Source organism: Heliangelus exortis, chromosome W (assembly GCF_036169615.1).
Source record: "Heliangelus exortis chromosome W, bHelExo1.hap1, whole genome shotgun sequence".
NCBI classification, from domain to species: domain Eukaryota; kingdom Metazoa; phylum Chordata; class Aves; order Apodiformes; family Trochilidae; genus Heliangelus; species Heliangelus exortis.
Window position 1 is genome coordinate 917,959 of NC_092453.1, and position 23,384 is coordinate 941,342.

Genomic DNA, 23,384 nt, shown 5'->3' on the forward strand with positions numbered 1-23,384 from the left:
ATACCAGTCTCTAGCAGTAACTATAAACATCAAGTGTTATCAGTCCTAGAAACACACACTGTCTGAGAAACTTGCTGTTAATTTCAGCAAGTGCAACTACTTACAAGAGACTTAGCTAAAAGCAAAAGTACAAGACAGAAAATCACCTTTATCCTGGCCCAAACCAGGACATTCCACCCCTTATTCCATACCATTTGCGTCATGCTCCAATCATTACTATCTCTTATCCTTAAACATAACTATACACAAATTATTACTACCTTTCTGTGCTAAAATTCACTAAGTAATTCAGTCTATGATTGCAGATGCTCATCTATTGTAGCAGATTCTCAAAAAAAAAGGAGCAATTTTCACAGTTCATGTCCATGGTCCACAAGTTGCAGGTTGCAGATGTTAACTTCAAGGAAGTTACTGGGTGCCAGCTGATGGATCTAGTTCTGATTTCATCATCACAAAATCTTCCTGAAAAACACTCACAGAACACTGTTACTTTATGCAACAACTCATATAACAGTAGTTAAGGTGGGATACAAGTTCATGACTCCCAAAGAGTCCATGCATTACTGATTAAGCTAGACAAGCAGAAATTAGGAATTCTCACCTAGTGTTAGATTCCCTTGTGGTACACATTGTACTTCTCCACCTTTCATCATCACCCACCAGGTATGTCCAGGCCCTTGAGCAAAAGCAACCCCACGAATGGGTTTGCCTTTGCCCGAGGCAGGATAAACCCAAACTGTTTTCCCTAGCAGATTCTTTTCATGCACCACTGGCACTTTGTCCCCATCTACTGTGTGTAGAAGATCTGACTGAGCAGGACCAGCTCGATTGATGGAACCCCTGGTGTTAACTAACCAGGTAGCTTTTGCCAAGTGCTTGTCCCAGTTTTTAAAAGTTCCACCACCCATTGCCTTTAAGGTAGTTTTTAACAGTCCATTGTACCTTTCAATTTTACCTGAGGCTGGTGCATGATAGGGGATATGGTATATCCACTCAATACCATGTTCTTTAGCCCAGTTATTTATAAGACTATTTTTGAAATGAGTTCCATTATCTGACTCAATTTTTTCTGGTGTACCATGTCTCCACAAGACTTGTTTCTCTAGGCCCAGAATACTGTTCCGGGCTGTGGCATGAGGCACAGGATATGTTTCCAGCCATCCTGTATGTGCCTCCCCCATTGTAAGCACATAGCCCTTACCCTGGCGGGTTTGAGGCAGTGTGATGTAATCGACTTGCCAGGCCTCCCCATACCTATATTTTGACCATCTCCCTTCATACCACAGAGATTTCAACCTTTTAGCTTGCTTAATTGCAGCACATATGTCACAGTCGTGGATAACCTGCGCAATAGCGTCCTAAGATAAATCCACCCCTTGGTCACGAGCCCATCGATATGTTCCATCCCTGCCTTGATGACCTGAAGCGTTGTGGGCCCATTTGGCTAAAAACAGTTCATCTTTATGGTCCCAGTCCAAATCTATTTGGAACACTTGAGCAGCCTCATCTGCTCGTTGGTTGTTTTGATGTTCCTCAGTAGCTCAATATGAAGGTACGTGGGCATCTACGTGACGCACTTTTATATCAAGTTTCTCTAACCTAGCAGCAATGTATTTCCACAGTTCAGCAGCCCAGATAGGTTTATCTCTACGTTGCCAGTTGTTTTGTTTCCACTGCTTTAACCAACCCCATAAGGCATTTGCTACCATCCATGAGTCAGTATAGAGATAAAGTCTCGGCCACTTTTCTTGTTCAGCAATGTCCAAAGCCAATTGGATGGCTTTGACCTCTGCAAATTGACTTGATTCACCATCTCCTTCATCTGTTTTTGCAACTAGTCGTGTAGGATTCCATACGGCAGCTTTCCACCTTCGGTGGCCTCCTACCAGACGACAGGATCCATCAGTGAAAAGAGCATATTTTTTCTCATTTTCTGGTAGTTGGTCACATGGTGGGGCTTCTCCAGCCCGTTTTACCACTTTTTCTGGTGGCATTCCAAAGTGCTTGCCTTCTGGCCAATGTGTTATTGCTTCTACAATTCCTGGACGATCAAGTCTTCCTATCCTAGCTCTCTGTGAGAGTAAAGCAATCCATTTACTCCAGGTAGCATCGGTAGCATGATGGGAAGATTCTCTACCTGTGTACATAAAACCCAGTACAGGTAATCGTGGCACCAGGAGGAGCTGTGCTTCAGTACCAATCACTTCTGAAGCAGCTCCAACTCCTTCGTATGCGGCCAGTATCTCTTTTTCAGTGGCTGTGTAGTTGGCTTCAGAGCCTTTGTAGTTTCGACCCCAAAATCCAAGAGGTCGGCCTCGAGTCTCTCCTGGAACTTTCTGCCAGAGGCTCCATGTAGGACCATCACCTCCATCTCCGGTGTAAAGCACATTTTTAATGTCTGGCCCTGTTCGAATTGGTCCAAGGGCCATTGCCTGCACAATCTCCTGTTTAATACTCTCAAAAGCAGCTTGTTGTTCTGAGCCCCATTTAAAGTCTTTCTTCTTCCGGGTAACCTCATAGAGAGGTTTCACAATCTGATTATAAAGAGGAATATGCATCCTCCAGAAACCAACAGTTCCTAAGAAGGACTGAGTTTCTTTTTTGGTAATTGGTGGGGCCATAGCTGTTATTTTGTTGATCACGTCCATTGGGATGTGGCGACGTCCATCTTGCCACTTAACTCCCAGAAACTGTATCTCTTGTGCAGGTCCCTTGACCTTGCTCCTTTTGATAGCAAAACCAGCCTCTAGAAGGATTTCAATTATCTTCTTACCTTTCTCGTAGACTTCCTTTGCTGTGCCACCCCACACAATGATGTCATCGATGACTGTAGATGTTCTGGAGCTCCACCCTTTTCCAAGGTATCATGGATCAGTCCATGGCAGATGGTAGGACTGTGTTTCCACCCCTGGGGCAGTCGATTCCAAGTGTACTGGATACCTCTCCAGGTGAAAGCAAACTGTGCCCTGCATTCTGGTGCTATAGGAAGAGCAAAAAATGCATTAGCAATTTCAATAGAAGCATACCACCTGGCTGCCTTTGACTCCAGCTCATACTGAAGTTCTAGTATGTCCAGTACAGCAGCACTTAGTGGTGGAGTAACCTCATTCAGGGCACGATAGTCCACTGTCAGCCTCCACTCTCCATTAGGCTTTCTCACTGGCCATACAGGGCTGTTGAAGGGTGAGTGAGTCTTGCTGATCACTCCCTGGCTCTCTAGTTGCCGGATCAGCTTGTGAATGGGGATCACAGCATCTCTGTTGACACGATATTGTCTTCGATGCACTACTGAAATAGCAGTCGGCACCCGCTGGTTTATAGTTCTCAGCAAACCCACTACAAAGGATTTGTCTGAAAGGCCAAACAAAGCATGCAGCCATTCTCCATTTTCAGTCTTAACAGCTGCAGTACCAAAGGACCACTGGTACCCTTTCGGGTCCTCGAAATCACCTCCCATGAGGTAGTCTATGCCAAGGATGCAAGGAGCATCTGGACCAGTCACTATCGGGTGCTTATGCCACTTTATTCCAGTGAGGCTCACATCAGCCTTCACAATAGTCAGTTCTTTAGATCCCCCCGTCACTCCAGAAATAGTGACGGATTCTGTCCCTTTCTGATTCGATGGCATTAGTGTGCACTGTGCACCAGTGTCCACCAAGGCTTTATACTTTTGTGGCTCTAATGTGCCAGGCCATCGAATCCACACAATCCAATAAATTCGGTTGTCCCTCTCCTCCACCTGGCTGGAGGCAGGGCACCTCTAAGATTGAGCACATACAGCATTGTCAGTATGTGCATTACTGGAGTTTGCCTCCCCAGTACTCACACCTGAGGTAGAGGGATCTTGAGTTACCAGCATATTTGAATTTGGTAACTCCACACTGGAGACTTGAGCAGCCATTTTTTTAGAAGGACCTCCTTTTGCCTTCGTCTTAGTCAGCAACTTACATACTTGCTCCTCTAGGACAGCAGTAGGTTTCTGATCCCACTTTTTCATGTCCTCTCCTTACTCACACAGGAGTGCCCATAGGATTCCTCTTGTTGAATTCTGTTTCTCTCGATTCCGTCTCATAGGAGGGCGTCTCCTCTTAATGGCTGCAATGCGGGGTCCTCCTTCTGTCTGAGGAAAAAGGGGTGAATGCAGTTTCTCAGATGTTCTCTTTAAAGCTGAGACCCAGGCCCGACGAGGGGCTGTGACAGCATCTTCACACTCTCATACTGTTTTAATCACATCACCCACAGTTGCATCCACATCTGCAGGAACCCATAGCATTACTGATAGTGTATGGTTAAAAGGTGGTGGTGCAGCATGCACAAACCTTTGCATCATAGGTCTAGGGTACGGTACATGATAAGGATCTTCAATGTCATCAGCATTATAGATCACGTCTCGTACAGCCAATTCCTCCAGATACTTGAGAGCTTTTACAAGTGTGGGTGCTTTGACCTGTGGGCAGTCTATTTCCTCTTTATAGGGATATCTCTCCCTTACAGCTGACAAGAGTCGCTTCCATAGGCTGGTGGTTCCAGCCTATGCTCGATCCCCAAATGCTCGATCAATACCTGCATCTCTGGTCAGGGATCCCAACTGTCTGGCTTCCTTCTGAGTTAATGTTATGGTAGCAGCCCCTTCCTTCCAGCATCGGAGTAACCAAGAGAGAAGTGGTTCACCTGAAAATCGGCTATAGTCTTTTCTCAGAGTACGCAAGTCTCTCATGGAATAGGACTGAACAGATTCTGAGTCTGAGTCCTCAGCTGACTCTGCTTTAGAGTCTCTTCTAACTGCTCTACGAGGAGAGGCAGTATCTTCTATTTCCTCTATCACCTGGTCATCTTGTTCAGACTTGGAAGGGTTAAGGCTCATTTGTGATTTCCATTGTTTTACTTTTCTCCTAGTTACAGGGTCAACAAGTAACTGTGTGGGCTGAGGGGGAGAGGCTGTGGTATCTGCAGCAGTAGCAGCAGCAGGGCTCGTTTTCTGAGCAGCAGCAATGTCTGTGGGGGTAGAGACAGCAGCTGCAGCTGTAGCAGAAACACTGGCGATGCTGGCCAGCCTTATCTGAGTTGTGCCCTTGTGTGAGGGGGGGCGAGAAGCGGCTGTGGAGGCAGGAGCAGGGGTGCTCTCTGTACGAGGAGCAGCTCTCACTCTCCGAACAGCAACTCTCGGCCTCTGAAAAGGCATGCTCAGTCTCATTATTGTGGTTTTTGTGTTTCTCCTCACCACTATATGAGAAAAATTAACAACACCCACCAGAAGATTGAGAAATGAAATGCTATTGTTACTAAAATCTGGGGGAGTCAGCCCAAAATACGATGGAATGGTATAATTTCCCAAATTAAAACTGGGAGTGTAATTGCCAACCAAGTTTTTTATCTCTGTATGAAACACTACTGCACCATGCACCATGATATACATCAGTATTGAGGACCCTATCGCAACGATGGTTCTTAAGCAGCTCATACGAAGAACAAAACACAAAGTAACAGCAATTCCAGCTGCAAAAATACATATCACATACACTAAATACCAAAGGTACGGCATGATTGGTTTAATCTCCAACCCTGTGAAATTTCCAAAGAACAAGGTCTGATTCCAGCTCAGCAAAGCCATTCTTTCACTGGAGTTGGAATTCAAACTATTCAGGCAAATCAGTCAAAATTTAAACTGGACTCGAGCCAATCAGCTCGGGCCCCACGTTGGGCGCCAATAAATCTGTCACGGTTTAACACTGGCCCGGCAATTAAACCGAGTAACAGACGCTCTCTATTAATCTCTCTCTCCTCCCTGATAAGAAAGGAGAGAGAATAAGGGAGAGAGACTTATGGGTTGGAAACTAAACTACACAACTTTAATAAAACAGTAATGATAAATAGGAAAAATTAATAAATATATACAAATATACAGGAAAATGGATACCACATTCCTCCCCCCTTTCCCCCAATAGCTCTCATGTCACCCCCGAGGCTGCAGGACAGCTCTGGGAAAGCCCAGGCTGGACTCCTGGAGTCGGCAGCAGTTGGGAACTGGAGGCAGGAACACACAGATAAGGGCTGGCACGGATCAGACCACAGGCAGATGAACGGATGGGATCCTTCCAGGATGCCGGGGTGAAGGAAGGGAAGCAGGAAAGGCAGGAAGGGCAGGCAGCCGGAAGTTGGAAATCTGGCTTGGCCCTCGTGATCCCTCAAATTTATACTGAGGGTGACGTATATGGGATGGAATACTCTGTTGGGTCAGTTCTGGCATCTATCTTGTCCGTTCCTCCCCAAAGGAGGGATGCAGGTGGGACCTCTTTATGTTTTCCTCAGAGCTGAGCAGTGTCCTTGGCTCTGCATACCAGTGTCTAGCAGTAACTATAAACATGGAGTGTTATCAGTCCTAGAAGCAGACACTGTCTGAGAAACTTGCTGTTAATTTCAGCAAGTGCAACTACTTACAAGAGACTTAGCTAAAAGCAAAAGTACAAGACAGAAAATCACCTTTATCCTGGTCCAAACCAGGACAATGGGTAAGGATGAGGGGAAAGGTAAAAAAGGCAGATATCCTGTTGGGTGTCTGTTATGGTTTAGCAGTCTTGGCGGAGCAAAAACCAGAGGACAGAATCGCTCTCTATTACCTCCCCTCCACCCTCCCAAAGGAAGATAAAAGGGGAATAAGGACAAGAGACTTAAAAGTTGGAAATTAAAACTGAAACAGGTCTACTAGTACAGGACAAGGGCAGTAACACATAGGATAAGGAACAAATATGCAGACATATACAAATATATACCTATATATATATACAACCAGATCTCAATGATCACAGGCATGGGTGCCTGAGGGCTCCCTGTGGCAGGGCCAACTCAGGAGAGGGGTCCATGGCTCTTCCCAGCACCTGATGGATGTGGATTCTGAACAGCATGTGGTGAGCACATGGTAAAGGAGCAAGGGGAACAGCAGTAAAGGAAGGAGCAGATGAAAGAGAGAGAGGAGGGCTTCTAGTCTTCCTGATTTGATAGAGTATGGGCAGGAAATTGGAGGGAATATTGACACCTCTGTGTTCCACCCCTCTCAGATCGCTCAGAGTCCTAGAGCCTCTTTAGGTCATCATACTGTTACCAAAAATGTATATATACCAAACTATAACAGTGTCTATTATAGACCACCCAACCAGGATGAGGAGGCAGACAAGTCATTCTACAAGTGGCTGGCAGAGATCTCATAGTCGCTAGCCTTTTTTCTGGAGCAGGACTTCAACCTATGGGATGTCTGCTGGAAGTATAACATAGCAGAGAGGAGACAGGGTGGGAGGTTTCTGGAGTATATAGAATATAACTTCCAGACACAGCTGGTAAGTGAGCCTACCAGGGGAGGTGCCTCACTAGATCTGTTCACAAGCAGGAAAGGACTGGTGGGAGATGTGATGGCTGGAGGCCATCTTGGGCTTAGTGACCACAAAATAGTTAAGTCCTTGATCCTTAGTGAAGTAAGGAGGGGGATTAGCAAAACCTCCACCATGGACTTCCGGAGGGCAGACTTTAGACTCACCTCCATCCCTGGTAACGTAATGGAACAACTCATTCTTGGTGCTGTCTCCAGACACATCAAGGACAAGAGGCTTATCAGGAGCAGTCAACATGGCTTTACTGAGGGGAAGTCATGTCTGGCCAATCTGATAGCCTTCTATAACGATATAACCAGGTGGATGGATGATGGCAGAGCAGTAGACAACTTGATTTCAGGAAGGCATCTGACACCATCTCCCACAGCATTCTTGGAGCTAAACTGAAGAAGTGTGGCCTGTATGATCAGGCAGTGAGGTGGACTGGGAGCTTTTCGAAGGACAGAAGCCAGAGAGTTGTAGTTAATGGGATGGAGTCTAGTTGGAAGTCTGTTTCTAGTGGAGTCCCTCAAGGGTCAGTTCTGGGACCAGTACTATTCAATATATTTATTGATGACCTGGACGAGGGAATAGAGTGTACTATCAGCAAGTTTGCTGATGACACAAAACTGTGTGGAGTGGCTGACACCCCAGAAGGCTGTGCTGCCATTCAGAGGGACCCGGAAAGACTGGAGAGTCAGGCAGGGACAAATTTAATGTATTATAACAAGGACAAGTGTAAAGTCTTGCATCTGGGAAAGAACATCCCCAGGTACCAGTATAGGTTGGGGAGTGAGCTGTTGGAGAGCAGCAAAAGGGAAAGGGACCTGGGGGTGCTGGTGGATGGAAGGATGACCATGAGCCAACAACGTGCCCTTGTGGCCAAGAAGGCCAATGGCATCCTGGGGTGCATTACAAGGAGGGTGGCTAGTAGGTCGAGAGAGGTTCTCCTCCCCCTCTACTCTGCCCTGGTGAGGCTGCATCTGGAATATTGTGTTCAGTTCTGGGCCCCTCAGTTTCAGAAGGACCGGGAACTGCTTGAAAGAATCCAGCGCAGAGCGACTAAGATGATTAAGGGAGTGGAACATCTCCCTTATGAGGAAAGACTGAGGGAGCTGGGTCTCTTCAGCTTGGAGAAGAGGAGAATGAGGAGTGACCTCATCAATGTTTCTAAACATATAAGGGGCGAGTGCCAGGAGGACAGAATAAAACTTTTCTCAGGGGTGACTAACAATAGGACAAGCGGCAATGGTTATAAACTGGTGCATAGGTGGTTCCGTATAAATATTAGGAAGAATTTTTTTCCCTGTGAGGGTGACAGGGCACTGGAACAGGCTGCCCAGGGAGGTTGTGGAGTCTCCTTCCCTGGAGACATTCAAAGTCCACCTGGATGCATTCCTGTGTGACCTGCTGTAGGTGACCCTGCTTTGGCAGGGGGGGTTGGACTAGTTGATCCTTCAAAGTCCCTTCTAACCTCTAACTTTCTATGACTCTATGGATTTGATTCTGACTGAAATTATGCCCTGCTTTTGGAACATTTGAGTCATGGTAGAATTACATTTTATAAGTCAGAGAATCTGGAGAGAACCTGTAAGGAACTTGATGGAGGAACCCCCTCCACTGGACCCTCACAGAGGTATGCTACAGTTGTTCAGTCTGATATGTCTCAACCATGCTTACTAATCGAAACAGGCCTATAATATGAGGGGCTGCATTGGTGGGCTTTTGGAGTTTCACTGACACCAACCGTCCCCTGTTGGCTGGCCCAACACTGGATCCAAGACTGGTGATTTTCTATTATCTCTCTCTCTTAACTTGTCTTCTACTTTCTTGCTTTATCTTTCTTTTTCTCTTTCCTAAAATTATTAACTAACCACAAGTTTTTCCCAATTACACAGCATTAACATCCATGTATTGCTTTTTTTTGTGATCTAAATAATCAGTCTTTGTGATTGCGCAATTATTACATTAATAGATGTAGGGTTTTTTAGTGTGCTCGAGTTGATTCCCATGGAGAGCTTGTCCTGGTTTGAGCCAGGATGGAACCAATTTTCTTTCGTGTAATTTTTCTTTCAGCTAAGTCTCTTCTAAGTAGCTGCAGCACTCCACTTTTTACTGTTTGTCATGGTTTAACAATGGGCCATCCACCAATTAAATGAATGATATATTCCCCTATTTGGAAAGGAGAGAGAAGAAGGGAGAGAGTTACAGGTTGGAAACTAAACTACACAGCTTTAATGAAACAATAATGATGAAAAGGAAAATTTAAAAATACGTGTAAATATATACAAAAGGGATATCACATTCCTCCCCTCTCCCCCTGCTAGAGTCAGAGGCAGATGGGAGCTGGATGCAGGAACACATGGATTCAGGAAGGCAGACGAATGGACAGAATCCTTTCAGGATGCTGGCCATGGGCGAAGAGATCTTGACCCTTGTGATCCCTCAAAGTTATACTGAGCAAAAACAAAGTTTTCCATACCATAAATGTCACCATCATCATACATTAAGAATCTTGTGAGGATGTTTGGGGGATTCTACTATGGCGGCCTTCCCAAGAGGGTCCTATATGTCTCATCTGTCATCCTATACCTGAGGCCTTCTCCCCTGCTTGGTGTGACCACTGTATTCTCACTGGATCTGTTGTGCTTGCAGTGTTGGACATTCAGCCTTCGCTGCTAGAAGCACATAGCTTTTGACTATCTGGAGCTGAGTATAACTTTGTATCTTATGTTAACATTTGCATTAATATCAGTTCATTATTATTATTCTATTAAATCTCTTTTCATTTCAACCCATGGGTCTCCATTCTTTTTCCTGATTCCCCCTCCAGTACTGTACTGTCTGACAGTACAGCAAGAGAGTGTTGTGTAGAGATGCATTGTAGCAGTATAGTCACAGCAGCACAACTCACTGAAGGAGCTAGGAACTACTGCAGAGTACTAGGTTATATTAGCTAAGGTGCAGTGCTATGCTATTGTAACTGTACCTACCTTGTTCAGAGGTATTTTGCCCTTTGCAGCTTTTTTTTCTACAGCAGTTCAGAAATAGTGGTTGCAGGTGCTAGTCTAGGTAAGTGATCATTTATTTTTTATGAGTTTTGGACAGCAATATACAGCAAACATTGCAGACAGCATCCAGCGTGTTTCCCTTGTTAAAAAGTGCTGTAGCAGAAGTGGCATTAAGGCTATCAGCAGCTCTGTAGTGTTTTTTATTCAAGGTATTGGTCATGGGTGTAGATATGGGACTGCTGATGTTGACCATTTATTCAATTTGGATAATTATGTGGATCTTCATTTACCTTTCTTATTAAGGAGATTATTTCTGATTAGTCTTCTCAGCCGTAATAAATAACATGATTACCAATGTTGAACTGCAACTACTGAATCTAAAGCAGGTATTGAAAGATTGCTTTCATTACCTGCTGTTCCACTTTCCTCAGCTACTGTAATTTGTTAGTACAGACAGAAAATTAAAGTGTAATTCTGCACTATCGGTTCATTCTTTCTCTCCTTGTGTTTGAACCTAGTAGGGTTTTTAATATGACACCTCATGATTAACCAGCTTTACAGCTAGACATATTGATGTAAGGGTTAATATAAAATGCCTGCTAGTAATCGTCTAGGAGTCACATTGACCTGAGAGAAGCTAACACAGAATGCTTGTTTAATAGAAGCTAAGAAATCGTTTAGGCAGTCATCACCTTATAAGAGAAATATATGTGCTAAACTGATAACTATAGCAATCTTGAGATAAGAAAGACTGGAGACTGAAGAAATGTGCATGCCCAGAGAAGAATTGGTGAAAAGTTTTCCCAGAGAAAGACCTTTGCTTCATTTTTACTTCATCCCCACAACCCCCACGACCACCACCAGGAGGCACTGCACAGGCACAGAGGGGAGGAGATTATGAAAATGACCTCTTGGGAATAATTTGAATACAAAGTGGGAGTAGGTGATGCATATGTATAAGCGTATTGTGAAATCTAATGAATATGTAAAACTTCAGTGCATATAACAAAAGCTTAATTGCGAGATTGGTGCGCATAGATTCCAGAGGAATTATCCCCTCGTGTGCCCAGGGCTGAATAAACATATCCCTCTCTATAACTTTCCAAGTTGTAGAGTTGTTTTCCGCAAGTCAATTTTGGCACCCCAGATGGGACACTTCTCCACCCGGCTGCAGGATCGACTGGGAAATGGACAACCTTGGTGCGCGCCGCAAGATTTCTTGGAGGGACTCTGTTCCTAGGTGCTCACTGCAGGGGTGGACAAGAACTGTGGATAAGGTGTGTTTATTGGATTTTAAGGTACGGGACCTGTAAGTCATTAAGGACACTTACGCCAGGTCGAGGCTGTCAAGGTAGAGCACCAGAGACATCTTGTGCAAGACAGACCTCATTGAGTAAATAGGGGGCCCGATAGGGAAGGGCGATCGCTAGGACCCAAAGGACCTGTTGATGACTGTATAAAGAGGAAGAAGAAGGGTAAGAGTAAACAACCAGCTGGTGGGATCCTAAGTGAGGAAGTGTGATTGTAGCCTAGGTAACTATGTAACTTTGATTTGTCTTTATGCTAAATGTTAAGGGTGTGTGTGTATGTGAATGAGACAAAACCTAGTTGCGATGTGAGCATCCTTTTATCCCGGGAATTAATGTTATCTGATGCACCCTCTGAACTGTGAAAATAAAAAAAAAAAAAAAAACAAAAAAAAAAACGGGGGTTGGGGGGGGGTATTAAAGGGGAGGGGGGGTGTATTGCTGGGAATTGGGTTTCACTTGCTGTAAGCGTAAACTTCAGTCTAATTGGGACAATCAGTGGTCAAAGGCCAAAGTTGTAAGATTTTTATGGGTTTGGAAGTGAACAAAGTGCATGTGTGCTACATGAGGATTATCCCTGTAACCTACTTTATGAGATCCTTTGTAGGAAGTGCAAAAATGTGTGGTTGTAGGATTTAGTGATGGTGACTGTTACGATCCAAGCTGTTATATTTTGATTGCAAGGAAAAATCAGCCACTACTCATAGACATCACATGAATTTACAAAAATAACAGGCTTTATGATTTAAGCAAATTACAAAAATTTATTTCAGGGAAAGGAGACAATAACACCACCTTTAAAAGAAAAGAAAAATCAAGAGAGCAATTAAGTTTTATCACCGTCTGCCGGCCCTGGCCTCTGGCTGGGAGAAGGGGGGGGGGTGCATAGGACCCGCCGTTCCTGCTTGGCTGCTGTTCTCTGCTTTTTTCCTGCTCTTCTGGTGCCATTCCCTAGCTGAAGCCAAAGTGGCGAGAGAAGGGGGGGGGGGGGAAGAAAGAGAGAGAGAGAGAGCCTTCTCCTTTTCTCTTTGAGTTTTTATACAGCAAAAAGGGCTCTCTTTTCACTGGCAGAGGCTTTTCCATCTCAAGAACTTCTCTTTAATTTATTGGAAATCTTCAGTCCTTGTTATCTTGCTAAATTTATTATCTTTGTCTTGACAGCGTACCAGAAGACCTTCTGATTAGCATTCTTATCTTTAGGCACCTGCCAGGAATGATACAAAACAGAAGCTAGATAAGTTTAGGGTAAAAAACTTTTAATTGAGAACAGGTTTGATATATTTTTTAAAGAGTATGAAAAATGCTGAATTCGAGAGACAATTTCATATTTTCAAAGTGTTTACATCAGTGATTTTGTCACTAGGACTGTGATGTATTTTGGGGGCTCATCCTAGAAAAGTGGAGCTGACTCTATTGGGGATACTAAAAAGCAAACTTGGTGTGGAGTATCATCTGTTGTTTTTCTTCTAGCATCCACTGCCTGAAAACTGTAAATAAGAAAAGTATTCTAGATATCTGGAGGAATCTCTCTAAATTAAATTTTACTAAGGCTCTCAGAGCAAAGAAACTCATTAGCATCTCAAACAAAGTTTCTCATCCTAATAACAATGGCGTGATAACATTTGGTAATTGCAAAATAAAGGGCAGCATAGTAGACTGACCCACAGTAAAATTGCTGTTTGTTAAAGGTATCTGTGCCTCTACCCTCTGTATAGCAATACTATCTGCCTGATGGGGTGGTAGCAGATTTAAAGGAAAATGTACTATCACTAGTGCGGACTTCTCCTGTGACTGTCCAGTTGGGGCTGCTAAAGAGCCAAATGGCCAGAGGCAGCTTACAAATGATCATGAGCAGCTGTGGGTATCCTCAGCTCCCCCTCCCCACTGCAAGGGGAGTAAAAAGGGGGGCCCGGGGCCGGGCCCAGGCGGAGGCAGTGGGACACTGCCTACAGATAGCGGGCAGGGACCTCAGCACCGTGGCTGCCACCATCAACATCGTCACCACCTGTCACCTCCTGCCCGACATCCTCAGGGACCTTTACCAGCTCTGCAGAAGCAGTGTGGGGCGAGTGGGCAATTAGAGGAAATGGATTTCAGTCTGGAGCAGGGAGAAGGAGACAAGCACTCGAGGTGGAGGGAATAATCTAAAAACGGTAGCCAAGCCCACCCAGATGCCGAGCTTCCCTAGGGAGAAGCAGTGGGTCTCTAGTGCAATACAGAGACCCATTTCTTACCCCATTCTTACATCCTGCCTCTCTGGGAAGCGCTAACTGCATCCCCGGGAGGGACAGGGCAGTCCGGTCGGTGTCCTGACTCACCCGGCAGGCACCGTGCTGCAGCAATTAGTGCAATAACAGGGGGAAACCATACGTCACCCGGCATGCCGGAGGAGGCAGGAGGAGTCCTGGCAGGGCTCGAGGCGCAGCAGTGGGGTGTGGGGTCCCCAAGAAGATGTTGGGCACCGGCCAGGCACCACGATCAAAGCCAGAAACAATCCAGCTGGGATCAGCGTGCAGTGCCAGCGCTCTGCCAGCCTCCCTGAGGCTACTGTGGAGGAGCGGGACTCCCAAGACTGGGACTAATCTCAGCCAAAGGTGGCTCCAGGGATGCTGCTGAACAGGGCAGAGGATCACAAGGGATCAGGGGGAGGGAGCCTACCCACCAGGGCGACGCTCCGCGGTGGCTGGGGCAGGGATGGTACAGAAGAGATACAGGGATGATGATTGTATCATAGTAAAAGGGAGCCACCGGTCAAGCTGAAAAGGCATATTTATGTAAGCCCTTAAAATACAAATTGGGCAAACAAATAGGGATACATAAATTTTTATATATTGCTCAACTCTCCAAAGTTCTATCTTCCCCCTTTTGGGGAAGGACTTGCTGGAACAATTGGGAGCAGTAATAAGATTTAATAAAGGAGAAATAACTCTTGAAGTAAAAGATCAGGATTATATTCAAATAATGAGCTTATTATTGGCCACCACTCCCATAGAAGGAAAAATTGACCAAAAGATAACAGATCAAGTTTACCCAGGAGTATGGGTTTCTGATATCCTGGGGAGAGCAAAGAATGTTCAACCAGTTATACATTTGAAGGAAGGGATAAGACCAATAATAGAAAAGAATTCTGCAATTAGGGTTACTTAGGGAGTGTGAATCTAGTTATAATACTCCTATACTACCTAAATATAGCAGGATCTATGGGCTATAAATAAAATCACGGAGGATCTGTACCCAGTGGTAGCAAACCCATACACCTTGCTTACAACTTTAACCCCAAATTTAACCTGGTTTCCAGTTTTAGATACCTTCTTTTGCCTCCCTCTCCATAATGCCAGTCAACATTTGTTTGCTTTCGAATGGGAAAACCCCTAAACTGGATGGAAAAACAGACTTAAATTGACTGCGCTGCCTCAAGGATTCAAGAACTCAGCCAGTATTTTTGGCAATCATTTGTCTATGGATCTGGAGTCCTGGGAACCACCACTTGGAACAGGCAACTTACTTCAGTACGTCGATGATATCCTGATAGACACTGAAACTCAGAACACATGCACAACACGGACTGTGAGTATCTTGAACTTTCTGGGCTTACAGGGGTATCGTGTATCCAAGAAAAAAAACTCAAATGGTTCAACAACAAGTGATTATCTGGGATATGAAATTCGTGCAGGCCAGCGCACATTAGGGAAGGCCCATACTGATGGGCAATGGCATACATTTCTAAACAACTGGAAACCACGTCTACAGGTTGGCCTGGATGCTTGAGAGCTGTAGCTGCCATACTAATATCCAGGAGGCCCAAAAATTCACAGTGGGCCAGAAGATCACTGTTTCCCTCACAGTCTCAGCAGTCCTGGAAGCAAAAGGTAGCCACTGGTCATGTCCTCAAAGGTTTCTTAAATATCAGGCTATAATGGTTGAACAAGAAGATGTGACAATAGTAGTAACTAATGTTGTCAACCAGCTTCTTTCCTTAGTGGAAATAGAGAACCTGTTGAGCATGATTGTTTCCAGACAATAGAGGCAACCTACTCAAGCCAACCAGGCCCAAGGGGAAAATATTAACATATACAGATTCTAAATATGCCTTTGAGGTTGTGCATGTGCATGGAGCAATTTGGAAAGGAAAAGGACTCGAGTACCCAAGGAAAACACATCAAGCATGCTGAAGAAATTCTGAAGCTGCTCGAGGCCTTCCAGCTACCACGCAAGATAGCAATAATTCATATTAAGGTGCACCAGAAGGTAACCTCAAAAGAAGAAATGGGAAATGGACTGGCAGATAGAGAGGCAAAACAGGCAGCAAAGATAGAAATAGGTATGGAAAATGTCCTTGCTGAGCAAACTTGATGAGGATATTGTAATGGCTCAGCAGTTTGGGTGGGCCAAAAAAACAAAGGACAGAATTATTATTATTACACACCCCCCCCTTCCCCCAAGGGGAAGATAAAAGGGATATAAAAACTAAAGACTCAAAGTTGGAAATTGAAAACAATTGGAGACAAATTTACAAGCAGAGGGGAAAGGCACTAACAGAAGGGATAAAGTAGCAAAAATACAAATATATACAAATATATATATATACAACCCGATCTTGTTGGCGGCAGGGACGACTCAGGGTGGGGGTCCATGGCTCTTCCCAGCACCCGATAGGTATGGACTCTGGAGAGCACGTGATGATCTGGTGGGAGAGGAGAATAACTACATACATTCCTGGGAATGATGGGGTGGTGTAGGCTTTGGATTTTTAACTATGGGATACTGGTTAAACTTCTCTTATTCTCACATGAAAAGCAAAGTATAGCCCTAGGGATACTGGCCAGGACCTTGGTCCATACAGATGGGCAGTGCCAAACCTTTCTAAACAACTGGATACCATGGCTAAAGGTTGGCCCAGATGCTTGAGAGCTGTGGCTGCCGTAATATCTAATATCCAGGAGGCCCGAAGATCACTGTGTTAGTTTCCCACACAGTCTCGGCAGTCCTAGAAGCAAAAGGTGGCTACTGGTCATCTCCTTAAAGGCTTCTCCAATATCAGGCTATAATGGTTGAACAAGACAATGTAACAATAGTAGTAACTAATGTTGTCAACCCAGCTTCTTTCCTTAGTGGAAATACAGGAGAACCCATTGAGCATGATTGTTTTCAGACAATAGAGGCAACCTACTCAAGTCGACCAGACCTTAAGGAGAATCCTATGGAAGAAGCAGAAAACTGGTTCATGGATGGAAGCAGCTTCATCCTGAACAGAAAAAGACTGGATATGCAGTAACAACTGCCACTGAGGTAATAGAATCCGGCCTGCTACTCCCAAATACCTCGGCACAAAAGGCAGAAATAATTGCCCCTATTTGGGGCTTGGAGTTGGCCCAAAGGAAAAATATTAACATATACACAGATTCTAAGTATACCTTTGGGGTTATGCATGTGCATGGAGCAATTTGGAAAGAAAGAGGACTCTTGAGTACCCAGGGAAAACTCATCAAACATGCTGAAGAAATTCTGAAGCTGCTCGAGGCTGTCCAGCTACCACGCAAGATAGCAATAATTCATATTAAGGCGCACAAGAAGGTAACCTCAAAAGAAGAAATGGGAAATCAACTGGTTGATAGAGAGGCAAAATGGGCAGCAAGGATAGAAATAGGTACAGAGAATGCCCTTGTTCTAGATGGACAAATTATACTCGAGGGAAAACCTATATATACAAAGGAGGATCAAAAACTTATAACTGACCTAGGGGGTAAATATACTGATGAGGGATAGGCTTATAGCCCATGAAAGAAAATTATAGTCCCTTCCCCAGTGCTGTGGGCCCTGGTAAGAGAAGAACACAAAAAGACTCATTGGGGAACAGAAACTTGGTATAAACATTTCCTTAATAGCATAATAGGAAGGAATCTGTATATAGCAGTCAGGCAGGTGGTACAACAATATGCTATCTGCCTTAGGACAAATCCCAAAGTCATCCAAAACAAGAAGTAGGTCAAATTGGGAAAGGAAATGGACCTAGACAGCAGTGGCAGAAATGCCACTGATTTTTCACAGAATTGACAAAGAAAGGGGGCTATAAACATTTATTAGTAATGACAGATACTTTTTCAGGCTGGCCAGAGGCATTCCCCACTAGAACTGAAAAGGCCAGGAAGGTGGTCAAAGTGCTATTAAAAGAAATAATACCATGTTTCAGAATAACAGCTGTCATATCATCAGATAGGGGACCTCATTTTATTTCAAAAATAGTACAAGAGATTAGTCAGTGTTTAGGGATAGAATGGCAATTGCATACGCCCTACAGGCCTCAATCAAGCGGCCAAGTGGAAAAGATGAATCATCTCATCAAGCAACAAATTGTTAAACTAGGGCAGGAATGCAACCTGGAATGGCCTCAGTCCTTACCATTAGCATTATTGAGAATCCGCACTAAGCCCTGAACAGTGGAAGGACTGAGCCCATTTGAAATCCTGTATGGGAGGCCACACATGGTGTAATGGAGATTGTCAACACAGGTGGGGGATGAAACTATGACCTCATATATGATTGCTGTTAAAAATGACTGAGACTCAATATTCTGTAAATGGTTTAATTTAATTAATAAAATTGAAATTGCAGTAAGCAAAACAGTCTCCGCTCCACTCACACGCACCCAGTGCTGTTTTGCTTACTGCATTTTTAACAATTTGGGGGCTCGTGCGGGATCCCTCTCAGTGTTTGCACTGAGGTCCAGATTGGAGAGGCGTCCCACTGATCTTTGGTGGCTCCTTTTCGGGCCCCCGGCTTCAGTGATGGGATCCTGAATCCAAAATTGCAATAAGCAAAAGAATTTTTTACTTTTTTATGAGCTCTTCTGTGGACTGCAGTACTGTGTTTTGCCCGTAATTCTGCGCACGAACATCCAAAGATGACAGGGTTGTAAGTATTTAAGGTGTATACCGTTCGGTTGGGTGGGATTCAGTTGCTTGTGTGTGTGTAAGAGTGTGATTGAGACGGAACCTGGTTCCGGAGCGATTGTGGAGGTCTTCTAACCGCAGTTCCAATCTCCCGCGAGAGACTTGGCCAGTGAAGGACCGAAGAGATTCCTATAGGATTCGTGGGTGGGTGATATGGTATTTAAGCCACCTGCAAGACACTCTTATTGAAGCAGCCAAGGGCGGGAGGATTGCCACTAGTAAAATCCTCATATTATGGGACAGAAGAGATCGAAGAGTTCTAGTACTAGGAAACTAGGTCAGGTACCAGATATTCCTCCAGAGAGTCCTTTAGGTCTTATGATTAAATATTGGAATAGTAAGGGAAAAAAAAGAAAAGGAAAAACTAGAATGAAATGAGTGCAATATTGCATGACAATTTGGCCAAAACCATTTTCACAGGAAGAAATTGACTATGCATACTTATGGATCCAGAATTCTACTTTACCTACAGTGCCCCTCCTCACATTAAAACCTAGGGAGGAGGAGAATGAAAAGAAAAGAAAAGATAAAGAAAAATGAGAACCTTTAGACCGTCTACCTCCTCCACATTTGCATAATCCGACGTCAGTTGCTCCGCCGGCACAGGCAATACCTCCGTCACCTTCTCTGTCAATGAAAGGTGACCAGCTGATTGAGAGAGGCAGCACTCGACTGTTTTAACATACCCCTTAAGGGAAGTACGACTTGGTGGGAATCAAGGAGGATTAGGATTTGTGACAGTTCCCCTTAATACAAGTGATGTCAGAAGTTTTAAAAAGGATATGGGAAAGCTTGCCCAGACATTAGGAAAAAGCTGGAGAAATTAGAAGATTGGCTCGATAGGGGTTTGGAAGAGTTGTTGAGGGAAGCGCAGAAAGTGTATAGAGGGATGAGAATGTGAAGACGAAGGCGAAAAGTTTTGTAGTGGAGGTAAGGGAGGTAAATCAAGGAAGAGATATGGGAATGAGAGGGCAAGAAAAAACAGGCAGGTTCCGTGGGGGATCGCAGCAGAATTTTCTTTGACATCCAGTGGGCCCTCTTTGTTTTTATTGCAATAAGAGAGGGCACATCCAGAAGAACTGTAGGAAGAAAGAGCAGGATGAGAAAACGTTAAAAGGAGAATAGGGGTGTCAGGGGCTTTATTTTTTCGGGACTACAACATCAAATGAGCCCTTGATAAAGTTACTAATAGGTCCGCATAAGGAGGAATTTTTATTTTAGTAGATACAGGGGTGGAAAGGGTTAAAGCCTATTGTAGATAGGCTTTTAGAACAAGGGTCTTTGGAACCTTGCATGTCCCCGCATAATACACCAATACTGCCTGTAAAGAAATCCGACGGAACATACCAGATGGTGCAGGATTTAAGAGCAGTAAATCAGAGAGTCATCACTAAATTTCCAGTGGTAGCAAATCCTTATACTTCATTAAGTCTCATTTCTCCCAAATATATTTGGTATAGCGTAATAGATTTAAAAGATGCATTTTGGGCTTGTCCTTTACATGAAAATTCTTGAGATTATTTTGCTTTCGAGTGGGAGGATCCATTGACAGGGAGAAGGCAGCAGTTAAGGTGGACTGTGTTACCGCAGGGATTCACAGAATCACCTAATTTATTTGGGCAGGCTTTGGAGAAGCTGTTACAGGATTTTGAAATGTCTGAGAATGTGAGGTTGTTACAATATGTGGATGATCTATTAATAGCTGGGGAAACTGAAACTCGGGAAGGTACTATCAGATTATTAAACTTCTTGGGGAAAAAGGGACTAAAATGTCAAAGTCAAAATTGCAATTTGTGGAGCAAGAAGTAAAGTATTTAGGTTATTGGCTAAGCCAAGGTCAAAAGAAACTGGATCCTGATAGAGTATCAGGAATACTTGCTCTGAGATCCCCAAAAACTAAAAAACTAAAAAGGAAATTAGACAATTATTTGGATTACTGGGATATTGCAGACCGTGGATTGAGAGTTACAGTGAAAAGGTAAAATTTTTGTATGAGAAGTTGACAAATAATGAAATCGGATGGTCGGAAGAAGATGATCAGAAATTAGAGGAAATAAAAAGAACATTAATACAAGCTCCAGTATTAAGCCTCCCCGACCTGGAAAAAACATTTTTCTTATTTGTCATATCAAATTTTTTTTTGTCATATTTGTCTTATCAAATCAGACAGCTTATGGGATGCTTACTCAAGATTGGGCAGGAATAAAAAAACCTGTAGGATACTGCTCAAAATGATTAGACCCCATGAGTAGGGGATGGCCAGCCTGTTTACAGGCTCTGGTGGCAACTGCATTACTTATAGAAGAAGCATGGAAAGTTACCTTTAGTGCACCACTGAAAGTATACATCCCCCCATAAAGATTGCTTTAAAGAAGCACCTCCATAAAATTGAGAAATAGGTATATGATACCAGGGGTAGGGCCTTGGATGGCCCCGTTCACAATATTAAGCCTGGAGATTATCTGTATGTTAAGTCTCTTACAGGGAAAACTTTGGCACCCCAGTGGAAAGGACCCTTCCAGGTGCTGCTTACATCTTTCACTGCTATCAGAATCCAAGAGCAAGATTCCTGGATCCATAATTCAAGAATAAAGAAAGCTCACAAACCTCCGTGGAAAGTTGATAGTCAGATTAATCCAACAACACTGAGATTACGTAGGTTGAGTAGTTCTATTGCTGTTTCTATTGCCTGCTACCGTTATTAGTAATGAGATCAAATCCAATTCCTGTACCTCACAGAAAGCCATCTGGGGATTCATCACAAAATTTGATTTTACAGCTAACTCAGGGGTTCAGGAGAATGCATAATGTTAGCTCCATAACGGCCTTCCTTTCCCTTTCCACACAGTGCAGGGATGCCCATAAAGTTTGGAGCACTCCCTGTGGATCTTGAACAGTTATGGGCCAGTATGTGGAAGACACCAAATAGCACAGGGGGACATCTACAATGGAAGGGTACAAAAAGAGAATATACATTAAATTATACAGTTAAGAATGGTACAGTACAAGACTAATATAACTGAGTCCTCTGTACTATGGGAAACCTCTCTCACCTACAGGCCATCAGGTGACAAATGTACAGATATGCCATGGGGAGAGCAGGTTCCCCAAGTGCCTTAGCAACTTCACCTGCCAGTCCCTCACGACCTGCAAATGTACCTCATCAGGTCTCATGGACTGTGCACCTTCAGGTTCCTTAAGTTGTCTCTAACCTGATCTACCCTTTCTCCCAGTCCCTGCCTTTTTCTTCTGAGTCTTGGGCAGTGTGGCTTTAAGACTTGTTGGATGTTTTGGGTTAGTGCATTGGTGTTTTGGAAGCTGGGGGGGCCACAGGGGTAGCTCCTGTGAGAAGCTGCTGGAGGCTCTCTCAGCTCCAATTCCAGCCCTGCCTCTGGCCATAGCTGAGCAGATTAGAGAAGCTGGATGCACCCCTGCAAGTAATATATTCAAGAAGGGGAAAATGAAACTGGAAAAAAAGACCTGAAGAGCAGAGGAGACAAGGAAGTGAGAGCAATGCCAGAGGAAAGACACCAAGGTCAGTGAAGAGAGAGAGGGATAAAAAGAAAGTGCCCAAGCAGATATTTCACCTGCAGCCTGTGGTGAGATGGCAGACTGTCCCTGTTCAGCCCTGGAGGAGCATGGTGGAGCAGTCCATGAAGGATCAAGGTGGGGTAGACATGGATATAAAGCCATGGAAGACCATGGTGGGACAGATGTGGATCTGTAGTTATGGAGACACCATGCCAGGGGAGGTGACTGTTCCTAAAGCAGCTTGTGACTCTGGGGGAATCCCATGCTGGAGCAGTCTGTTGTTGGGAAACTGTCTGGAAGAAAACAGACATGTGAGCAATCCTGACTCTTTAGCTTTAGGCCTTAAGACCCAGTTGCAAGGTTACTGAAAGATGAGCTATGGGAAAAAGATAAGGGAGCTGGCAGTAGAAAAGAAGAATAACAGGATAATGAGGTAGCCAGCAGAAGTTCTGTGAGAACAGAATTTGTGTCCAAGATATAGCCACCTGCAAGATATCGTTATATAAACAAAGGCTCTATATAAAGCGAGTGTCCACTGTTAATAAACGACTTCACTTTAACCATATTGGTGACTGCGTGTCGTCCTTTAAGCCTCCGCGGATTTTTTCCTACATTTGGCACCCGAACAGGGACCCTCTCGCTGTTGCTTCCAGGAGCGATGAAGACAGCTGGAATGAGAGGGTAGTGAGAAAGCCGACCGAAGGAACGGTGCGGCAGGAGCGGAGAAGCCAGTCGAAAGGAGACTGCTGCCCCGGCGGTCTATGTAGCTGGTGCGCGGCTACGGAATGAAAGAGGTACCTCGAAATTGAAGAATCTTGCCAAGAAAAAGGTGAGCGACTGGGGAGGAGATGGGGTCTACACTCTCTAAAGAAGAAGAGGCAGTAGTTAAGCTCCTCCAATGTATTCTCTCTAAGAGAGGTTTATCACACGAAGGCAGGACCTTACGTGAATTACTGAAATGGGCACGGGATAGAGACTTGATCCCCTCGATGGGTACCGTTTTTGAGTTACCTACTTGGGAAGCCATAGGTACTGCTCTATGGGATAAAATTAACGATGGAGATAAGGAGGCACGACGCTTAGCGACACTCTGGAAATTGATTAGAGAAACCTTAAAAGAAATGAAAAGTGAAAGAGTAGCAGCCTCAGCGTTTGCTGCCTTAACACCTGATCTACCAATACCGATGAATGCTCAAAATATGGACTTGACCTCTAGGCAGTTAT